Raw genomic sequence first — 16,527 nt, 5'->3', positions numbered from 1 at the left:
TCCTATGAGTAATGTGAGTGCTCATGAAGGGGACATGGTTGGGTCCACCCCTTTCCCGGTTATCCCCTCTAGGCCTTTTGGCTTAGATCAAGTGTAAAAAAAGAAAGGATCTTGCGACAGATCGCATCCTGAGGCACGTTTTTTTTTGTGTGAATACTTGCACTTGGGTGACTTGTGAGCACATACTGATACATACGTTCCCTATCTGGGGACCATAAATTAAATGGATTTTTGAGAAAGGGAGCTGATTTGGAAGCTTGCTTCTGTCGCCCTATGCATTGACCCGATGTGGCAGTATCTTCGGGTAGTGAACAGTGCACCACCCCATTCCAGTGTTAAACAAGAAAGATTCTCATTTAATCCTCCGTGGGTGAGAATTTGAGTTTGAGAATTGGAGACCAAAATGATGAAGGTTTATACTGTTAATTTTCAGTTTATCGTTACAGTTGGTGTTATTCCATGTCGGAAGGGACGCAGCTACAGCCAGTGGGGTAACTAGAGACAGGCAGGCAGCTATGTGCAACAAAGGTAGGCGTGTTGTTTTCATATGCAGATCTGAAATATTGTCTTATATGCAAGAGGAGGAGTGATGGGGGTTCAGGCAAAAGCCAGGCTATGGATTGCATTGCTAAATGCTCCATCAGAGTGCAATGGTCGCCTGTCCTTTTTTTAAGTGATGATGTGGGTTTAGCCTGTGCTGTATGTATGTATGGGTGGCTGACTGCCACCCACCCAGAAAGTGTATGGGAGGCTGGTTGGCTGCCAGCCTTCCTTCCATTCCTATGAGTAATGTGAGTGCTCATGAAGGGGACATGGTTGGGTCCACCCCTTTCCTGGTTATCCCCTCTAGGCCTTTTGGCTTAGATCAAGTGTAAAAAAAGAAAGAATCTTGCGACAGATCGCATCCTGAGGCACGTTTTTTTTTGTGTGAATACTTGCACTTGGGTGACTTGTGAGCACATACTGATACATACGTTCCCTATCTGGGGACCATAAATTAAATGGATTTTTGAGAAAGGGAGCTGATTTGGAAGCTTGCTTCTGTCGCCCTATGCATTGACCCGATGTGGCAGTATCTTCGGGTAGTGAACAGTGCACCACCCCATTCCAGTGTTAAACAAGAAAGATTCTCATTTAATCCTCCGTGGGTGAGAATTTGAGTTTGAGAATTGGAGACCAAAATGATGAGTTGCACTGACTGGTTTATGAACGTCTATTCATTTAGCGTTTTAATGACCATGTTTGCACACTGATTGGTGTAAAAAAATAAAATAAAACTAAATAATAATAATCTAGCACACCTGTGCAGGTTTGACATGACATGACAGGTAGCTGTCTTGTGGGTGGTGCTGAATCCTGTTAAATGACATGAGGGTCTCATGCCTATACACAAGGGTGTGTCATTGCTGTTGCTTGACCATGCATTGGTTTCTGTGGTCAGTGAATGATAAAAACAAAATTTACCATCCATTGATGGATGGGAAATCCGCCATGAGGCATTTGTTTTTAGAAACTGCTGCTCACAACCAATGTTGCAATGGAGTGTCTCCATCTGCTGGTGGTATTGGAAAGGCATTAGTGCTATGACAGGGTCTGAAGAAGAAGAAGAAGAAGAAGAAGAAGAAGAAGACGGAAAAAAATATATATAAAAAGAAAAAGAGAGAGAGAGAGAGACTGACTTAGTGAGCGAGTGAGTGAGAGAGTGAGAGTGAGTGAGAGTGAATGAGTGAGTGAGTGATTGAGTGAGTGAGTGAGTGAGTGAGTGAGTGAGAACAAATGAGTTAAAGCAAGTGAGTGAGAGAGATCGAATGAATGAAAGTCTGAATGACAGAAAGAAAAAAGGATGAAGAAAGAAGCATGAAGAAAAAAAAATGTATATGGAGTTGCTGACATGAGTGCAATCTACAAAGCCGTTGAGGCTGATCCTCATGGGAGGATTATTGCACCAGGACCCTTAGCACTTTTAAAATGCCATTCAATGCCACGGGCTAGATGTAAACTGCAGATGACCATGTTGTGGTAGTTACCATGGATACCCAAGTGATGTGTGAGCTAACACATAGGCCCAACAGATTCCAAGAAGGCCAGAATCACCAGCGGCACCACCATCGATTGTCAGGTCACCCGGATTCAGCAAATACCAGAGTCCAAAATGATGCAGGTTTATACTGTTAATTTTCAGTTTATCGTTACAGTTGGTGTTATTCCATGTCGGAAGGGACGCAGCTACAGCCAGTGGGGTAACTAGAGACAGGCAGGCAGCTATGTGCAACAAAGGTAGGCGTGTTGTTTTCATATGCAGATCTGAAATATTGTCTTATATGCAAGAGGAGGAGTGATGGGGGTTCAGGCAAAAGCCAGGCTATGGATTGCATTGCTAAATGCTCCATCAGAGTGCAATGGTCGCCTGTCCTTTTTTTAAGTGATGATGTGGGTTTAGCCTGTGCTGTATGTATGTATGGGTGGCTGACTGCCACCCACCCAGAAAGTGTATGGGAGGCTGGTTGGCTGCCAGCCTTCCTTCCATTCCTATGAGTAATGTGAGTGCTCATGAAGGGGACATGGTTGGGTCCACCCCTTTCCCGGTTATCCCCTCTAGGCCTTTTGGCTTAGATCAAGTGTAAAAAAAGAAAGAATCTTGCGACAGATCGCATCCTGAGGCACATTTTTTTTTGTGTGAATACTTGCACTTGGGTGACTTGTGAGCACATACTGATACATACGTTCCCTATCTGGGGACCATAAATTAAATGGATTTTTGAGAAAGGGAGCTGATTTGGAAGCTTGCTTCTGTCGCCCTATGCATTGACCCGATGTGGCAGTATCTTCGGGTAGTGAACAGTGCACCACCCCATTCCAGTGTTAAACAAGAAAGATTCTCATTTAATCCTCCGTGGGTGAGAATTTGAGTTTGAGAATTGGAGACCAAAATGATGAGTTGCACTGACTGGTTTATGAACGTCTATTCATTTAGCGTTTTAATGACCATGTTTGCACACTGATTGGTGTAAAAAAATAAAATAAAACTAAATAATAATAATCTAGCACACCTGTGCAGGTTTGACATGACATGACAGGTAGCTGTCTTGTGGGTGGTGCTGAATCCTGTTAAATGACATGAGGGTCTCATGCCTATACACAAGGGTGTGTCATTGCTGTTGCTTGACCATGCATTGGTTTCTGTGGTCAGTGAATGATAAAAACAAAATTTACCATCCATTGATGGATGGGAAATCCGCCATGAGGCATTTGTTTTTAGAAACTGCTGCTCACAACCAATGTTGCAATGGAGTGTCTCCATCTGCTGGTGGTATTGGAAAGGCATTAGTGCTATGACAGGGTCTGAAGAAGAAGAAGAAGAAGAAGAAGAAGAAGAAGACGGAAAAAAATATATATAAAAAGAAAAAGAGAGAGAGAGAGAGAGACTGACTTAGTGAGCGAGTGAGTGAGAGAGTGAGAGTGAGTGAGAGTGAATGAGTGAGTGAGTGATTGAGTGAGTGAGTGAGTGAGTGAGAACAAATGAGTTAAAGCAAGTGAGTGAGAGAGATCGAATGAATGAAAGTCTGAATGACAGAAAGAAAAAAGGATGAAGAAAGAAGCATGAAGAAAAAAAATGTATATGGAGTTGCTGACATGAGTGCAATCTACAAAGCCGTTGAGGCTGATCCTCATGGGAGGATTATTGCACCAGGACCCTTAGCACTTTTAAAATGCCATTCAATGCCACGGGCTAGATGTAAACTGCAGATGACCATGTTGTGGTAGTTACCATGGATACCCAAGTGATGTGTGAGCTAACACATAGGCCCAACAGATTCCAAGAAGGCCAGAATCACCAGCGGCACCACCATCGATTGTCAGGTCACCCGGATTCAGCAAATACCAGAGTCCAAAATGATGCAGGTTTATACTGTTAATTTTCAGTTTATCGTTACAGTTGGTGTTATTCCATGTCGGAAGGGACGCAGCTACAGCCAGTGGGGTAACTAGAGACAGGCAGGCAGCTATGTGCAACAAAGGTAGGCGTGTTGTTTTCATATGCAGATCTGAAATATTGTCTTATATGCAAGAGGAGGAGTGATGGGGGTTCAGGCAAAAGCCAGGCTATGGATTGCATTGCTAAATGCTCCATCAGAGTGCAATGGTCGCCTGTCCTTTTTTTAAGTGATGATGTGGGTTTAGCCTGTGCTGTATGTATGTATGGGTGGCTGACTGCCACCCACCCAGAAAGTGTATGGGAGGCTGGTTGGCTGCCAGCCTTCCTTCCATTCCTATGAGTAATGTGAGTGCTCATGAAGGGGACATGGTTGGGTCCACCCCTTTCCCGGTTATCCCCTCTAGGCCTTTTGGCTTAGATCAAGTGTAAAAAAAGAAAGAATCTTGCGACAGATCGCATCCTGAGGCACGTTTTTTTTTGTGTGAATACTTGCACTTGGGTGACTTGTGAGCACATACTGATACATACGTTCCCTATCTGGGGACCATAAATTAAATGGATTTTTGAGAAAGGGAGCTGATTTGGAAGCTTGCTTCTGTCGCCCTATGCATTGACCCGATGTGGCAGTATCTTCGGGTAGTGAACAGTGCACCACCCCATTCCAGTGTTAAACAAGAAAGATTCTCATTTAATCCTCCGTGGGTGAGAATTTGAGTTTGAGAATTGGAGACCAAAATGATGAGTTGCACTGACTGGTTTATGAACGTCTATTCATTTAGCGTTTTAATGACCATGTTTGCACACTGATTGGTGTAAAAAAATAAAATAAAACTAAATAATAATAATCTAGCACACCTGTGCAGGTTTGACATGACATGACAGGTAGCTGTCTTGTGGGTGGTGCTGAATCCTGTTAAATGACATGAGGGTCTCATGCCTATACACAAGGGTGTGTCATTGCTGTTGCTTGACCATGCATTGGTTTCTGTGGTCAGTGAATGATAAAAACAAAATTTACCATCCATTGATGGATGGGAAATCCGCCATGAGGCATTTGTTTTTAGAAACTGCTGCTCACAACCAATGTTGCAATGGAGTGTCTCCATCTGCTGGTGGTATTGGAAAGGCATTAGTGCTATGACAGGGTCTGAAGAAGAAGAAGAAGAAGAAGAAGAAGAAGAAGAAGACGGAAAAAAATATATATAAAAAGAAAAAGAGAGAGAGAGAGAGAGACTGACTTAGTGAGCGAGTGAGTGAGAGAGTGAGAGTGAGTGAGAGTGAATGAGTGAGTGAGTGATTGAGTGAGTGAGTGAGTGAGTGAGAACAAATGAGTTAAAGCAAGTGAGTGAGAGAGATCGAATGAATGAAAGTCTGAATGACAGAAAGAAAAAAGGATGAAGAAAGAAGCATGAAGAAAAAAAAATGTATATGGAGTTGCTGACATGAGTGCAATCTACAAAGCCGTTGAGGCTGATCCTCATGGGAGGATTATTGCACCAGGACCCTTAGCACTTTTAAAATGCCATTCAATGCCACGGGCTAGATGTAAACTGCAGATGACCATGTTGTGGTAGTTACCATGGATACCCAAGTGATGTGTGAGCTAACACATAGGCCCAACAGATTCCAAGAAGGCCAGAATCACCAGCGGCACCACCATCGATTGTCAGGTCACCCGGATTCAGCAAATACCAGAGTCCAAAATGATGCAGGTTTATACTGTTAATTTTCAGTTTATCGTTACAGTTGGTGTTATTCCATGTCGGAAGGGACGCAGCTACAGCCAGTGGGGTAACTAGAGACAGGCAGGCAGCTATGTGCAACAAAGGTAGGCGTGTTGTTTTCATATGCAGATCTGAAATATTGTCTTATATGCAAGAGGAGGAGTGATGGGGGTTCAGGCAAAAGCCAGGCTATGGATTGCATTGCTAAATGCTCCATCAGAGTGCAATGGTCGCCTGTCCTTTTTTTAAGTGATGATGTGGGTTTAGCCTGTGCTGTATGTATGTATGGGTGGCTGACTGCCACCCACCCAGAAAGTGTATGGGAGGCTGGTTGGCTGCCAGCCTTCCTTCCATTCCTATGAGTAATGTGAGTGCTCATGAAGGGGACATGGTTGGGTCCACCCCTTTCCCGGTTATCCCCTCTAGGCCTTTTGGCTTAGATCAAGTGTAAAAAAAGAAAGGATCTTGCGACAGATCGCATCCTGAGGCACGTTTTTTTTTGTGTGAATACTTGCACTTGGGTGACTTGTGAGCACATACTGATACATACGTTCCCTATCTGGGGACCATAAATTAAATGGATTTTTGAGAAAGGGAGCTGATTTGGAAGCTTGCTTCTGTCGCCCTATGCATTGACCCGATGTGGCAGTATCTTCGGGTAGTGAACAGTGCACCACCCCATTCCAGTGTTAAACAAGAAAGATTCTCATTTAATCCTCCGTGGGTGAGAATTTGAGTTTGAGAATTGGAGACCAAAATGATGAGTTGCACTGACTGGTTTATGAACGTCTATTCATTTAGCGTTTTAATGACCATGTTTGCACACTGATTGGTGTAAAAAAATAAAATAAAACTAAATAATAATAATCTAGCACACCTGTGCAGGTTTGACATGACATGACAGGTAGCTGTCTTGTGGGTGGTGCTGAATCCTGTTAAATGACATGAGGGTCTCATGCCTATACACAAGGGTGTGTCATTGCTGTTGCTTGACCATGCATTGGTTTCTGTGGTCAGTGAATGATAAAAACAAAATTTACCATCCATTGATGGATGGGAAATCTGCCATGAGGCATTTGTTTTTAGAAACTGCTGCTCACAACCAATGTTGCAATGGAGTGTCTCCATCTGCTGGTGGTATTGGAAAGGCATTAGTGCTATGACAGGGTCTGAAGAAGAAGAAGAAGAAGAAGAAGAAGACGGAAAAAAATATATATAAAAAGAAAAAGAGAGAGAGAGAGAGAGACTGACTTAGTGAGCGAGTGAGTGAGAGAGTGAGAGTGAGTGAGAGTGAATGAGTGAGTGAGTGATTGAGTGAGTGAGTGAGTGAGTGAGTGAGAACAAATGAGTTAAAGCAAGTGAGTGAGAGAGATCGAATGAATGAAAGTCTGAATGACAGAAAGAAAAAAGGATGAAGAAAGAAGCATGAAGAAAAAAAAATGTATATGGAGTTGCTGACATGAGTGCAATCTACAAAGCCGTTGAGGCTGATCCTCATGGGAGGATTATTGCACCAGGACCCTTAGCACTTTTAAAATGCCATTCAATGCCACGGGCTAGATGTAAACTGCAGATGACCATGTTGTGGTAGTTACCATGGATACCCAAGTGATGTGTGAGCTAACACATAGGCCCAACAGATTCCAAGAAGGCCAGAATCACCAGCGGCACCACCATCGATTGTCAGGTCACCCGGATTCAGCAAATACCAGAGTCCAAAATGATGCAGGTTTATACTGTTAATTTTCAGTTTATCGTTACAGTTGGTGTTATTCCATGTCGGAAGGGACGCAGCTACAGCCAGTGGGGTAACTAGAGACAGGCAGGCAGCTATGTGCAACAAAGGTAGGCGTGTTGTTTTCATATGCAGATCTGAAATATTGTCTTATATGCAAGAGGAGGAGTGATGGGGGTTCAGGTAAAAGCCAGGCTATGGATTGCATTGCTAAATGCTCCATCAGAGTGCAATGGTCGCCTGTCCTTTTTTTAAGTGATGATGTGGGTTTAGCCTGTGCTGTATGTATGTATGGGTGGCTGACTGCCACCCACCCAGAAAGTGTATGGGAGGCTGGTTGGCTGCCAGCCTTCCTTCCATTCCTATGAGTAATGTGAGTGCTCATGAAGGGGACATGGTTGGGTCCACCCCTTTCCCGGTTATCCCCTCTAGGCCTTTTGGCTTAGATCAAGTGTACAAAAAGAAAGGATCTTGCGTCAGATCGCATCCTGAGGCACGTTTTTTTTTGTGTGAATACTTGCACTTGGGTGACTTGTGAGCACATACTGATACATACGTTCCCTATCTGGGGACCATAAATTAAATGGATTTTTGAGAAAGGGAGCTGATTTGGAAGCTTGCTTCTGTCGCCCTATGCATTGACCCGATGTGGCAGTATCTTCGGGTAGTGAACAGTGCACCACCCCATTCCAGTGTTAAACAAGAAAGATTCTCATTTAATCCTCCGTGGGTGAGAATTTGAGTTTGAGAATTGGAGACCAAAATGATGAGTTGCACTGACTGGTTTATGAACGTCTATTCATTTAGCGTTTTAATGACCATGTTTGCACACTGATTGGTGTAAAAAAATAAAATAAAACTAAATAATAATAATCTAGCACACCTGTGCAGGTTTGACATGACATGACAGGTAGCTGTCTTGTGGGTGGTGCTGAATCCTGTTAAATGACATGAGGGTCTCATGCCTATACACAAGGGTGTGTCATTGCTGTTGCTTGACCATGCATTGGTTTCTGTGGTCAGTGAATGATAAAAACAAAATTTACCATCCATTGATGGATGGGAAATCCGCCATGAGGCATTTGTTTTTAGAAACTGCTGCTCACAACCAATGTTGCAATGGAGTGTCTCCATCTGCTGGTGGTATTGGAAAGGCATTAGTGCTATGACAGGGTCTGAAGAAGAAGAAGAAGAAGAAGAAGAAGAAGAAGACGGAAAAAAATATATATAAAAAGAAAAAGAGAGAGAGAGAGAGAGACTGACTTAGTGAGCGAGTGAGTGAGAGAGTGAGAGTGAGTGAGAGTGAATGAGTGAGTGAGTGATTGAGTGAGTGAGTGAGTGAGTGAGAACAAATGAGTTAAAGCAAGTGAGTGAGAGAGATCGAATGAATGAAAGTCTGAATGACAGAAAGAAAAAAGGATGAAGAAAGAAGCATGAAGAAAAAAAAATGTATATGGAGTTGCTGACATGAGTGCAATCTACAAAGCCGTTGAGGCTGATCCTCATGGGAGGATTATTGCACCAGGACCCTTAGCACTTTTAAAATGCCATTCAATGCCACGGGCTAGATGTAAACTGCAGATGACCATGTTGTGGTAGTTACCATGGATACCCAAGTGATGTGTGAGCTAACACATAGGCCCAACAGATTCCAAGAAGGCCAGAATCACCAGCGGCACCACCATCGATTGTCAGGTCACCCGGATTCAGCAAATACCAGAGTCCAAAATGATGCAGGTTTATACTGTTAATTTTCAGTTTATCGTTACAGTTGGTGTTATTCCATGTCGGAAGGGACGCAGCTACAGCCAGTGGGGTAACTAGAGACAGGCAGGCAGCTATGTGCAACAAAGGTAGGCGTGTTGTTTTCATATGCAGATCTGAAATATTGTCTTATATGCAAGAGGAGGAGTGATGGGGGTTCAGGCAAAAGCCAGGCTATGGATTGCATTGCTAAATGCTCCATCAGAGTGCAATGGTCGCCTGTCCTTTTTTTAAGTGATGATGTGGGTTTAGCCTGTGCTGTATGTATGTATGGGTGGCTGACTGCCACCCACCCAGAAAGTGTATGGGAGGCTGGTTGGCTGCCAGCCTTCCTTCCATTCCTATGAGTAATGTGAGTGCTCATGAAGGGGACATGGTTGGGTCCACCCCTTTCCCGGTTATCCCCTCTAGGCCTTTTGGCTTAGATCAAGTGTAAAAAAAGAAAGGATCTTGCGACAGATCGCATCCTGAGGCACGTTTTTTTTTGTGTGAATACTTGCACTTGGGTGACTTGTGAGCACATACTGATACATACGTTCCCTATCTGGGGACCATAAATTAAATGGATTTTTGAGAAAGGGAGCTGATTTGGAAGCTTGCTTCTGTCGCCCTATGCATTGACCCGATGTGGCAGTATCTTCGGGTAGTGAACAGTGCACCACCCCATTCCAGTGTTAAACAAGAAAGATTCTCATTTAATCCTCCGTGGGTGAGAATTTGAGTTTGAGAATTGGAGACCAAAATGATGAGTTGCACTGACTGGTTTATGAACGTCTATTCATTTAGCGTTTTAATGACCATGTTTGCACACTGATTGGTGTAAAAAAATAAAATAAAACTAAATAATAATAATCTAGCACACCTGTGCAGGTTTGACATGACATGACAGGTAGCTGTCTTGTGGGTGGTGCTGAATCCTGTTAAATGACATGAGGGTCTCATGCCTATACACAAGGGTGTGTCATTGCTGTTGCTTGACCATGCATTGGTTTCTGTGGTCAGTGAATGATAAAAACAAAATTTACCATCCATTGATGGATGGGAAATCCGCCATGAGGCATTTGTTTTTAGAAACTGCTGCTCACAACCAATGTTGCAATGGAGTGTCTCCATCTGCTGGTGGTATTGGAAAGGCATTAGTGCTATGACAGGGTCTGAAGAAGAAGAAGAAGAAGAAGAAGAAGAAGAAGACGGAAAAAAATATATATAAAAAGAAAAAGAGAGAGAGAGAGAGAGACTGACTTAGTGAGCGAGTGAGTGAGAGAGTGAGAGTGAGTGAGAGTGAATGAGTGAGTGAGTGATTGAGTGAGTGAGTGAGTGAGTGAGAACAAATGAGTTAAAGCAAGTGAGTGAGAGAGATCGAATGAATGAAAGTCTGAATGACAGAAAGAAAAAAGGATGAAGAAAGAAGCATGAAGAAAAAAAAATGTATATGGAGTTGCTGACATGAGTGCAATCTACAAAGCCGTTGAGGCTGATCCTCATGGGAGGATTATTGCACCAGGACCCTTAGCACTTTTAAAATGCCATTCAATGCCACGGGCTAGATGTAAACTGCAGATGACCATGTTGTGGTAGTTACCATGGATACCCAAGTGATGTGTGAGCTAACACATAGGCCCAACAGATTCCAAGAAGGCCAGAATCACCAGCGGCACCACCATCGATTGTCAGGTCACCCGGATTCAGCAAATACCAGAGTCCAAAATGATGCAGGTTTATACTGTTAATTTTCAGTTTATCGTTACAGTTGGTGTTATTCCATGTCGGAAGGGACGCAGCTACAGCCAGTGGGGTAACTAGAGACAGGCAGGCAGCTATGTGCAACAAAGGTAGGCGTGTTGTTTTCATATGCAGATCTGAAATATTGTCTTATATGCAAGAGGAGGAGTGATGGGGGTTCAGGCAAAAGCCAGGCTATGGATTGCATTGCTAAATGCTCCATCAGAGTGCAATGGTCGCCTGTCCTTTTTTTAAGTGATGATGTGGGTTTAGCCTGTGCTGTATGTATGTATGGGTGGCTGACTGCCACCCACCCAGAAAGTGTATGGGAGGCTGGTTGGCTGCCAGCCTTCCTTCCATTCCTATGAGTAATGTGAGTGCTCATGAAGGGGACATGGTTGGGTCCACCCCTTTCCCGGTTATCCCCTCTAGGCCTTTTGGCTTAGATCAAGTGTAAAAAAAGAAAGGATACTTACCTGGCAGGGGAGATACCATGATCGCTACGGTCTGAAGAACTCCAAGCATTGTGGTAGAGATTTTGCGTAGTACGATTGCAGTACTTTTCGTTCTTATTAGAACCGCATTTCTCTAGAGCATACCACCTGAAGATCGTCTCCTGCCTGCCTCGGAACATCTGAAGAAGGAGAAGATCTTGAAGACTGCAGCTCCGGAAGAAGCCGACGAAGAACCTGGAAGAAGGGAATCGGCGGTGAATTCCGGAACAGCGGCGAAGAGGAAGGCGGCGCAGAATCTTTTCGAAGAAACTCGCTGCCTCTGGAGAAGGATTTGCATAGCTCCTCCCACCGGGACCGGATCTGCATAGCTCCTCCCACCCGGGAAAGAAGACTTTGCGAAGCCTCTCTCCACAAGCAAGCAAGGAAGCGGAAAAGAGCCTGCTGGAAGAAGCCATGGCCTCAACCAGCAAGTCCACCCAGGAGGCTGCAGGGCAAGGCCTGGAGGTCCAGCCCCAACCACAGCAAGCTTCAACCTCCACCACGGCAAGGCAGAAGGGCGGCAGAATTCCTAACCTGGAAGCTCCAACCCTGGAGCCCTGGATGAGGCAGACTGTTGCCTTGAAGCTCAAGCCCGTGGACGGAAGGGTGCCGGACATGTCCCACGACGTGTTCTGCAAGAAGATGCTGGCGGATCAAGGCTTCCCCACGGCTGACACCCTGGGAATAGCAACCTTCTTTTCGGGAATCTTCTACATCACCTTTGCCACCATTGGGACCTGTAGAAGATACTGGGAGGTGGTGAAAGCGGCGAGTCCCGAATCCCCTTTCTCTCGCTTTGTGGGCAACTGCCTTATTCAAAGAGAGGAGAGGCGGGTGACGGTCTCAATGCGGAACCCACACACCCCAGGCACGGACATCTCGACCTTCCTGAAGCGCTTCTGCACCGTGGTGAGGGAGCTCACCCGCATCCTGAACTCACTCGGATACTGGACCTGCAAGTGGTCTGTGGTCGTCAGACTCAACAAGAACCCTGCTTCTCCAGACGGACTACAGCACCTGCCAACGACATTTTCCTTGGGCAACTCCACAGGACTTATCTTCTACCCGGACATGCCGCAGACCTGCAGGAGATGTGGCAAGATGGGCCACGAGGGCAAGGACTGTACGGAGGATGCCTGCAGGTATTGCCGTGTGACAGGTCACACGACCAAGGACTGCCCCAAGAGCAAGACCTGCAACCTCTGCGGACTGGCAGCCCACAGCTACAAGGACTGCCCCCAGAGGGAGAGAACATGGGCATCTGTGGCAGCGAGAGCACCGAAGCCAGCCCCAGCTCCGGAGCCAACACCACGGATGGCCAAGCCGACCAAGGAGGGTAAGAAGGCGAAAGCCACCACCCCTGCCCCGTCCCGCCCCTCCACCGCCCCTCCCGCCCCATCCCCTGCCCCTCCCGCCCCATCTCCTGCCCCATCCCGCCCCACCCCTGCCCCATCCCGTCCCACCCCTGCCCCATCCCGTCCCACCCCTGCCCCTCCTGCCCCATCCCGTCCCACCCCTGCCCCTCCTGCCCCATCCCGTCCCACCCCCGCCCCTCCTGCCCCATCCCGCCCCACCCCTGCCCCCCGTACCCCACCCCGGCCCACCCCTGCCCCCCGTACCCCACCCCGGCCCACCCCTGCCCCGTCCTCCCCTGCCCGGCCCACCCCTGCCCCGTCCTCCCCTGCCCGGCCCACCCCTGCCCCGTCCTCCCCTGCCCGGGCACTCTCTCCTGCCCCCCGCCCCACCCAGCCTCCTTTCTCTCCTGGCCCAGCAGCACCTAACCCCCCTCCAGCTGCTGGTGCCCGCCCTTCGGAGGACTTTCCTGTGCTTCCTCCCCCAGGTACCATACAGAGGAAGAGGAAAGGAAGGGACAACGTATCAGAAGAGTCCCACAAAAGAAAGATAATCGAGACCTGCGAGACCCCTCAAGCTTCAGATGAGGAGGAGGAGATGGAGCAGGTCTGCGAGAGCCTTGAAGCTTCAGAAGGAGAGGAGGTGATGGAGCAGGCCCAAGTGGAGCAGGTCCAAGCAGAGCCAGTCCAAGCTCAATCTATGGAGGAGCTGCTGCAGGACCCAGAGGTTAAGAAAATCCTGGACACTCCGTCCAACACGGTCTACGACGAGTTCTTGGAAGGGCGCTACGAGAAGCCACAGGAGCCGACAGGCGCCAGAGAAGAGGACCCGTCCGACCAGACTGGTAACTAGTATCAGAACTAACCTCTCTTTTTATTCCCATGGCTGATCTCAACATCTTCTGCATTAATGTGAGGAGTATTAGAGCTTGGTTTAGATTTCAGACTGTTCTTACGTTCTTAGATTCCCAGAGGTGTGATGTTTACATGTTGCAGGAATGTGCTTTGTCTGCTTCTAGGTCTTACAACCATCTGGCCAGGCAGTGGCCTCACGGCCCTTCCTACTGGTCTGGTGGGGGCGACAATAGGTCTGCGGGGGTGGCCATCCTGATCAGGGGAGGTAACTTTGCACTTGATTCCGTCCGGGAGCTCGTCTGTGGCAGACTTCTTGTCGCAGACGGTTCCTGGGCGGGTGAGCCCGTGCGGCTCATCAACGTGTATGCCTCCCCTGAGAGGGATGTCCGACTGGAGGTTCTCCAGGCCCTGCGGGCTGAACTCGCCACCACTAGAGCAGTAGTGTTGGGTGGTGACTTCAACTGCCCCATTGAGGTGGACGGGCGCAGTTCTGGCACATCCGCCAACCTGGACGTGACGTCTAAACTGCTGATTGAGATGGTGACGGAGGCATCCTTGCAGGACGTTGTCGGGTCCATCGGGAACGGCTCCGTAAACTATACGTGGAGCCGCCCCGATGGCTCGCTCCGTTCTCGGATAGACTTCATCTTCACTTCGAGAGCAGTCAGAAAGGTGTCGTACTCTATGGTCCCCTGCTTCTTCTCTGACCACAGGGCCATTCGATTCCGGGGGACTCTGGGCCATGGATTCCCACCTGGCCCGGGCTCCTGGAAGTTGAATTGTGCCCTGTTGGAGCAGAGGGAGGTCATGGAGGAACTTAGGGATGCTTACCTTGTATGGCGAAATGACAAATGTCTGTTCAAGTGCATCAGCGATTGGTGGGAATATGTTAAAGTCGAATTCCGTTGTTTCTTTCAGGCAAAAGGCAGACAACAGGCGTGTGCGAAGAAGTGGGACTTGAGGAAACTGCAGCGCGAGCTGCGGTCCCTGCAGGACCTGCTCCAGTGTGGCTGGGACGTCAGGGAGGAGCTGGAGGAGACCAAAAAGAGCTTGAAAAGGCACTTTGAGGAGGAATCCAAGCGAATCGTCTTTCGTTCCAAGGTGGAGAACCTGGAGAAGGGTGAGAAATGTAACTCTTTCTTTTTCAGGAAGCTCCATGCCGGCCACACGCCCCTGACTGAGCTACGAGATGAGACCGGACACATGAGGAGCGGCAAGGAGGAAGTGATGGGGGTCGTCCACGACTTCTACAGCAACCTCTACGCCCCCAAGTCATCCGACCCCGAAGCCGCCGAGAGGTTCCTGTCAGGTGTCACTAACGTTGTTGATCCCGCAGGTGCGGCGGCTATGGACGATCCCTTGACGGTGGGGGAGCTGCTCTCTGCCGCTAAATCCTTTAAGCCCGGCAGGACCCCGGGCAGTGACGGTCTCCCGGCCGAGCTCTACGTAGCGCTGGGTGACCTGATCTGTCCGGACCTGTTGGAGGTGTACGAGGAGATGGTGGTGGGGGGCAGAATGCCTCCGTCGTTGAGGGAAGGGATGATCACGATCTTGTATAAGCGGAAGGGGGAGAGATGTGACCTGAAAAACTGGCGTCCCATCTCTCTCCTGAACGTGGACTACAAGATCCTCGCCAAGGTGCTGGCCAACAGGCTGAAACCTGTCATGGGGCAGATCGTCCATCCGGACCAGACCTGCAGCATTCCTGGCCGCAGGATTGCCGACAGCCTTGCCCTTGTGAGAGACACGGTCCATTACATCCAGGACCGCGGGGGCCGCGCCGCCCTGGTCAGCTTAGATCAGGAGAAGGCGTTCGACCGTGTCTCCCACGCATTCATGGACAGGGTTTTGCGCAGGCTGGGTCTGGGGAAGATGTTTTGCTCTTTTGTTAACGTTATGTATTTTGACATTTACAGCACGGTGTTGGTGAACGGCTGGAAGACTGACCCCTTTCCTATTCTTTCAGGGGTTAGACAAGGCTGCCCTCTTTCACCTCTCCTTTTTGTTTGTGTTATAGAGCTCTTCGCTGAGACTATCCGGCAGAATGGAGAGATCAGAGGGATCACCGCACCAGGACCAGATCGCCACGAGGTCAAGTGCTCGCTCTACATGGACGACGTGACCGTCTTCTGCGCTGACCAGCGTTCGGTGACTGCACTCGTCCGGACCTGCGAGGACTTCGGCAGAGCTTCGGGGGCAAAAGTCAACTGCGGGAAGTCGGAGGCCATGCTCTTCGGGGAGTGGCACCTGGCTTCTTCCGCCCCCTTCCCCTTTACTATTAAGCCGGACTTCATTCAAATTCTTGGAGTCTGGTTCGGGAAGGAAGGAGCGGCCCTTAAGTCTTGGCAAGACCGACTAGGAAGGATAAACTCAAAGATCGGACTGTGGAGCTCCAGAAAGCTCACGATGGAAGGCAAGGCACTTGTCCTGCGGAGTGAAGTTTTGCCTGTGCTCCAATATACCGCACAGGCCTGGCCTCCCCATACCACCGTTTGCAAGGCCATCACCCGGACAGTGTTTGGCTTCGTCTGGGGCAAAATGGACAGAGTCAAGAGGACCGTGATGTACAAGGAACCCCGCAAGGGTGGGAAGGGAATACCCGACATCCCCGCTCTGCTGAGGGCCTCCTTTGCATGTGTCACGGTGCAGCGGACTCTTGTTGAAAAGACTGGCTCAGCGGGCAGGTCCATGTCTCGCTTGCTTCTCATGCCCCTCTGGAGACAGCTGGGCTGGGACAAGTGGGACAGCTCCATCCCTTACAACTGGAACACTCCCTGGTTCTATGGGGATGTTGTCCGGTTTGTGAGGGAGCACCAGCTGGAAGGACTGAAACCCGACCTATGGAAGCCGAAGACAATCCACAAGCTCATCCGAGCTAAGGACTCGACCGAGCTGGTTCCGGGACTCCCCGCAGCCACTGCAGAGACAGTTTGGAACAATGTGG

General features: G+C 48.1%; 7 pseudogenes; all 7 read left to right on the top strand.

The window, feature by feature from the left end:
- The first annotated feature begins 61 nt into the window (after window positions 1–61).
- Window positions 62–325, top strand: LOC130285980 (U2 spliceosomal RNA; annotated as a pseudogene).
- A 514-nt stretch (window positions 326–839) lies between these two features.
- LOC130288402 (U2 spliceosomal RNA) lies at window positions 840–1,103 on the top strand (annotated as a pseudogene).
- A 1,485-nt stretch (window positions 1,104–2,588) lies between these two features.
- LOC130288410 (U2 spliceosomal RNA) lies at window positions 2,589–2,852 on the top strand (annotated as a pseudogene).
- Window positions 2,853–4,330: 1,478 nt separating this feature from the next.
- Window positions 4,331–4,594, top strand: LOC130288401 (U2 spliceosomal RNA; annotated as a pseudogene).
- A 1,482-nt stretch (window positions 4,595–6,076) lies between these two features.
- On the top strand, window positions 6,077–6,340 carry LOC130285979 (U2 spliceosomal RNA; annotated as a pseudogene).
- A 1,477-nt stretch (window positions 6,341–7,817) lies between these two features.
- On the top strand, window positions 7,818–8,081 carry LOC130288392 (U2 spliceosomal RNA; annotated as a pseudogene).
- A 1,479-nt stretch (window positions 8,082–9,560) lies between these two features.
- Window positions 9,561–9,824, top strand: LOC130285978 (U2 spliceosomal RNA; annotated as a pseudogene).
- The last annotated feature ends 6,703 nt before the right edge of the window (window positions 9,825–16,527 follow it).

The sequence above is a fragment of the Hyla sarda genome, chromosome 8, assembly GCF_029499605.1.
Source record: "Hyla sarda isolate aHylSar1 chromosome 8, aHylSar1.hap1, whole genome shotgun sequence".
Lineage (NCBI taxonomy): Eukaryota > Metazoa > Chordata > Amphibia > Anura > Hylidae > Hyla > Hyla sarda.
Note: the sequence above shows the minus strand (reverse complement) of the source record. Positions and strands in the feature narration are given on the sequence as shown.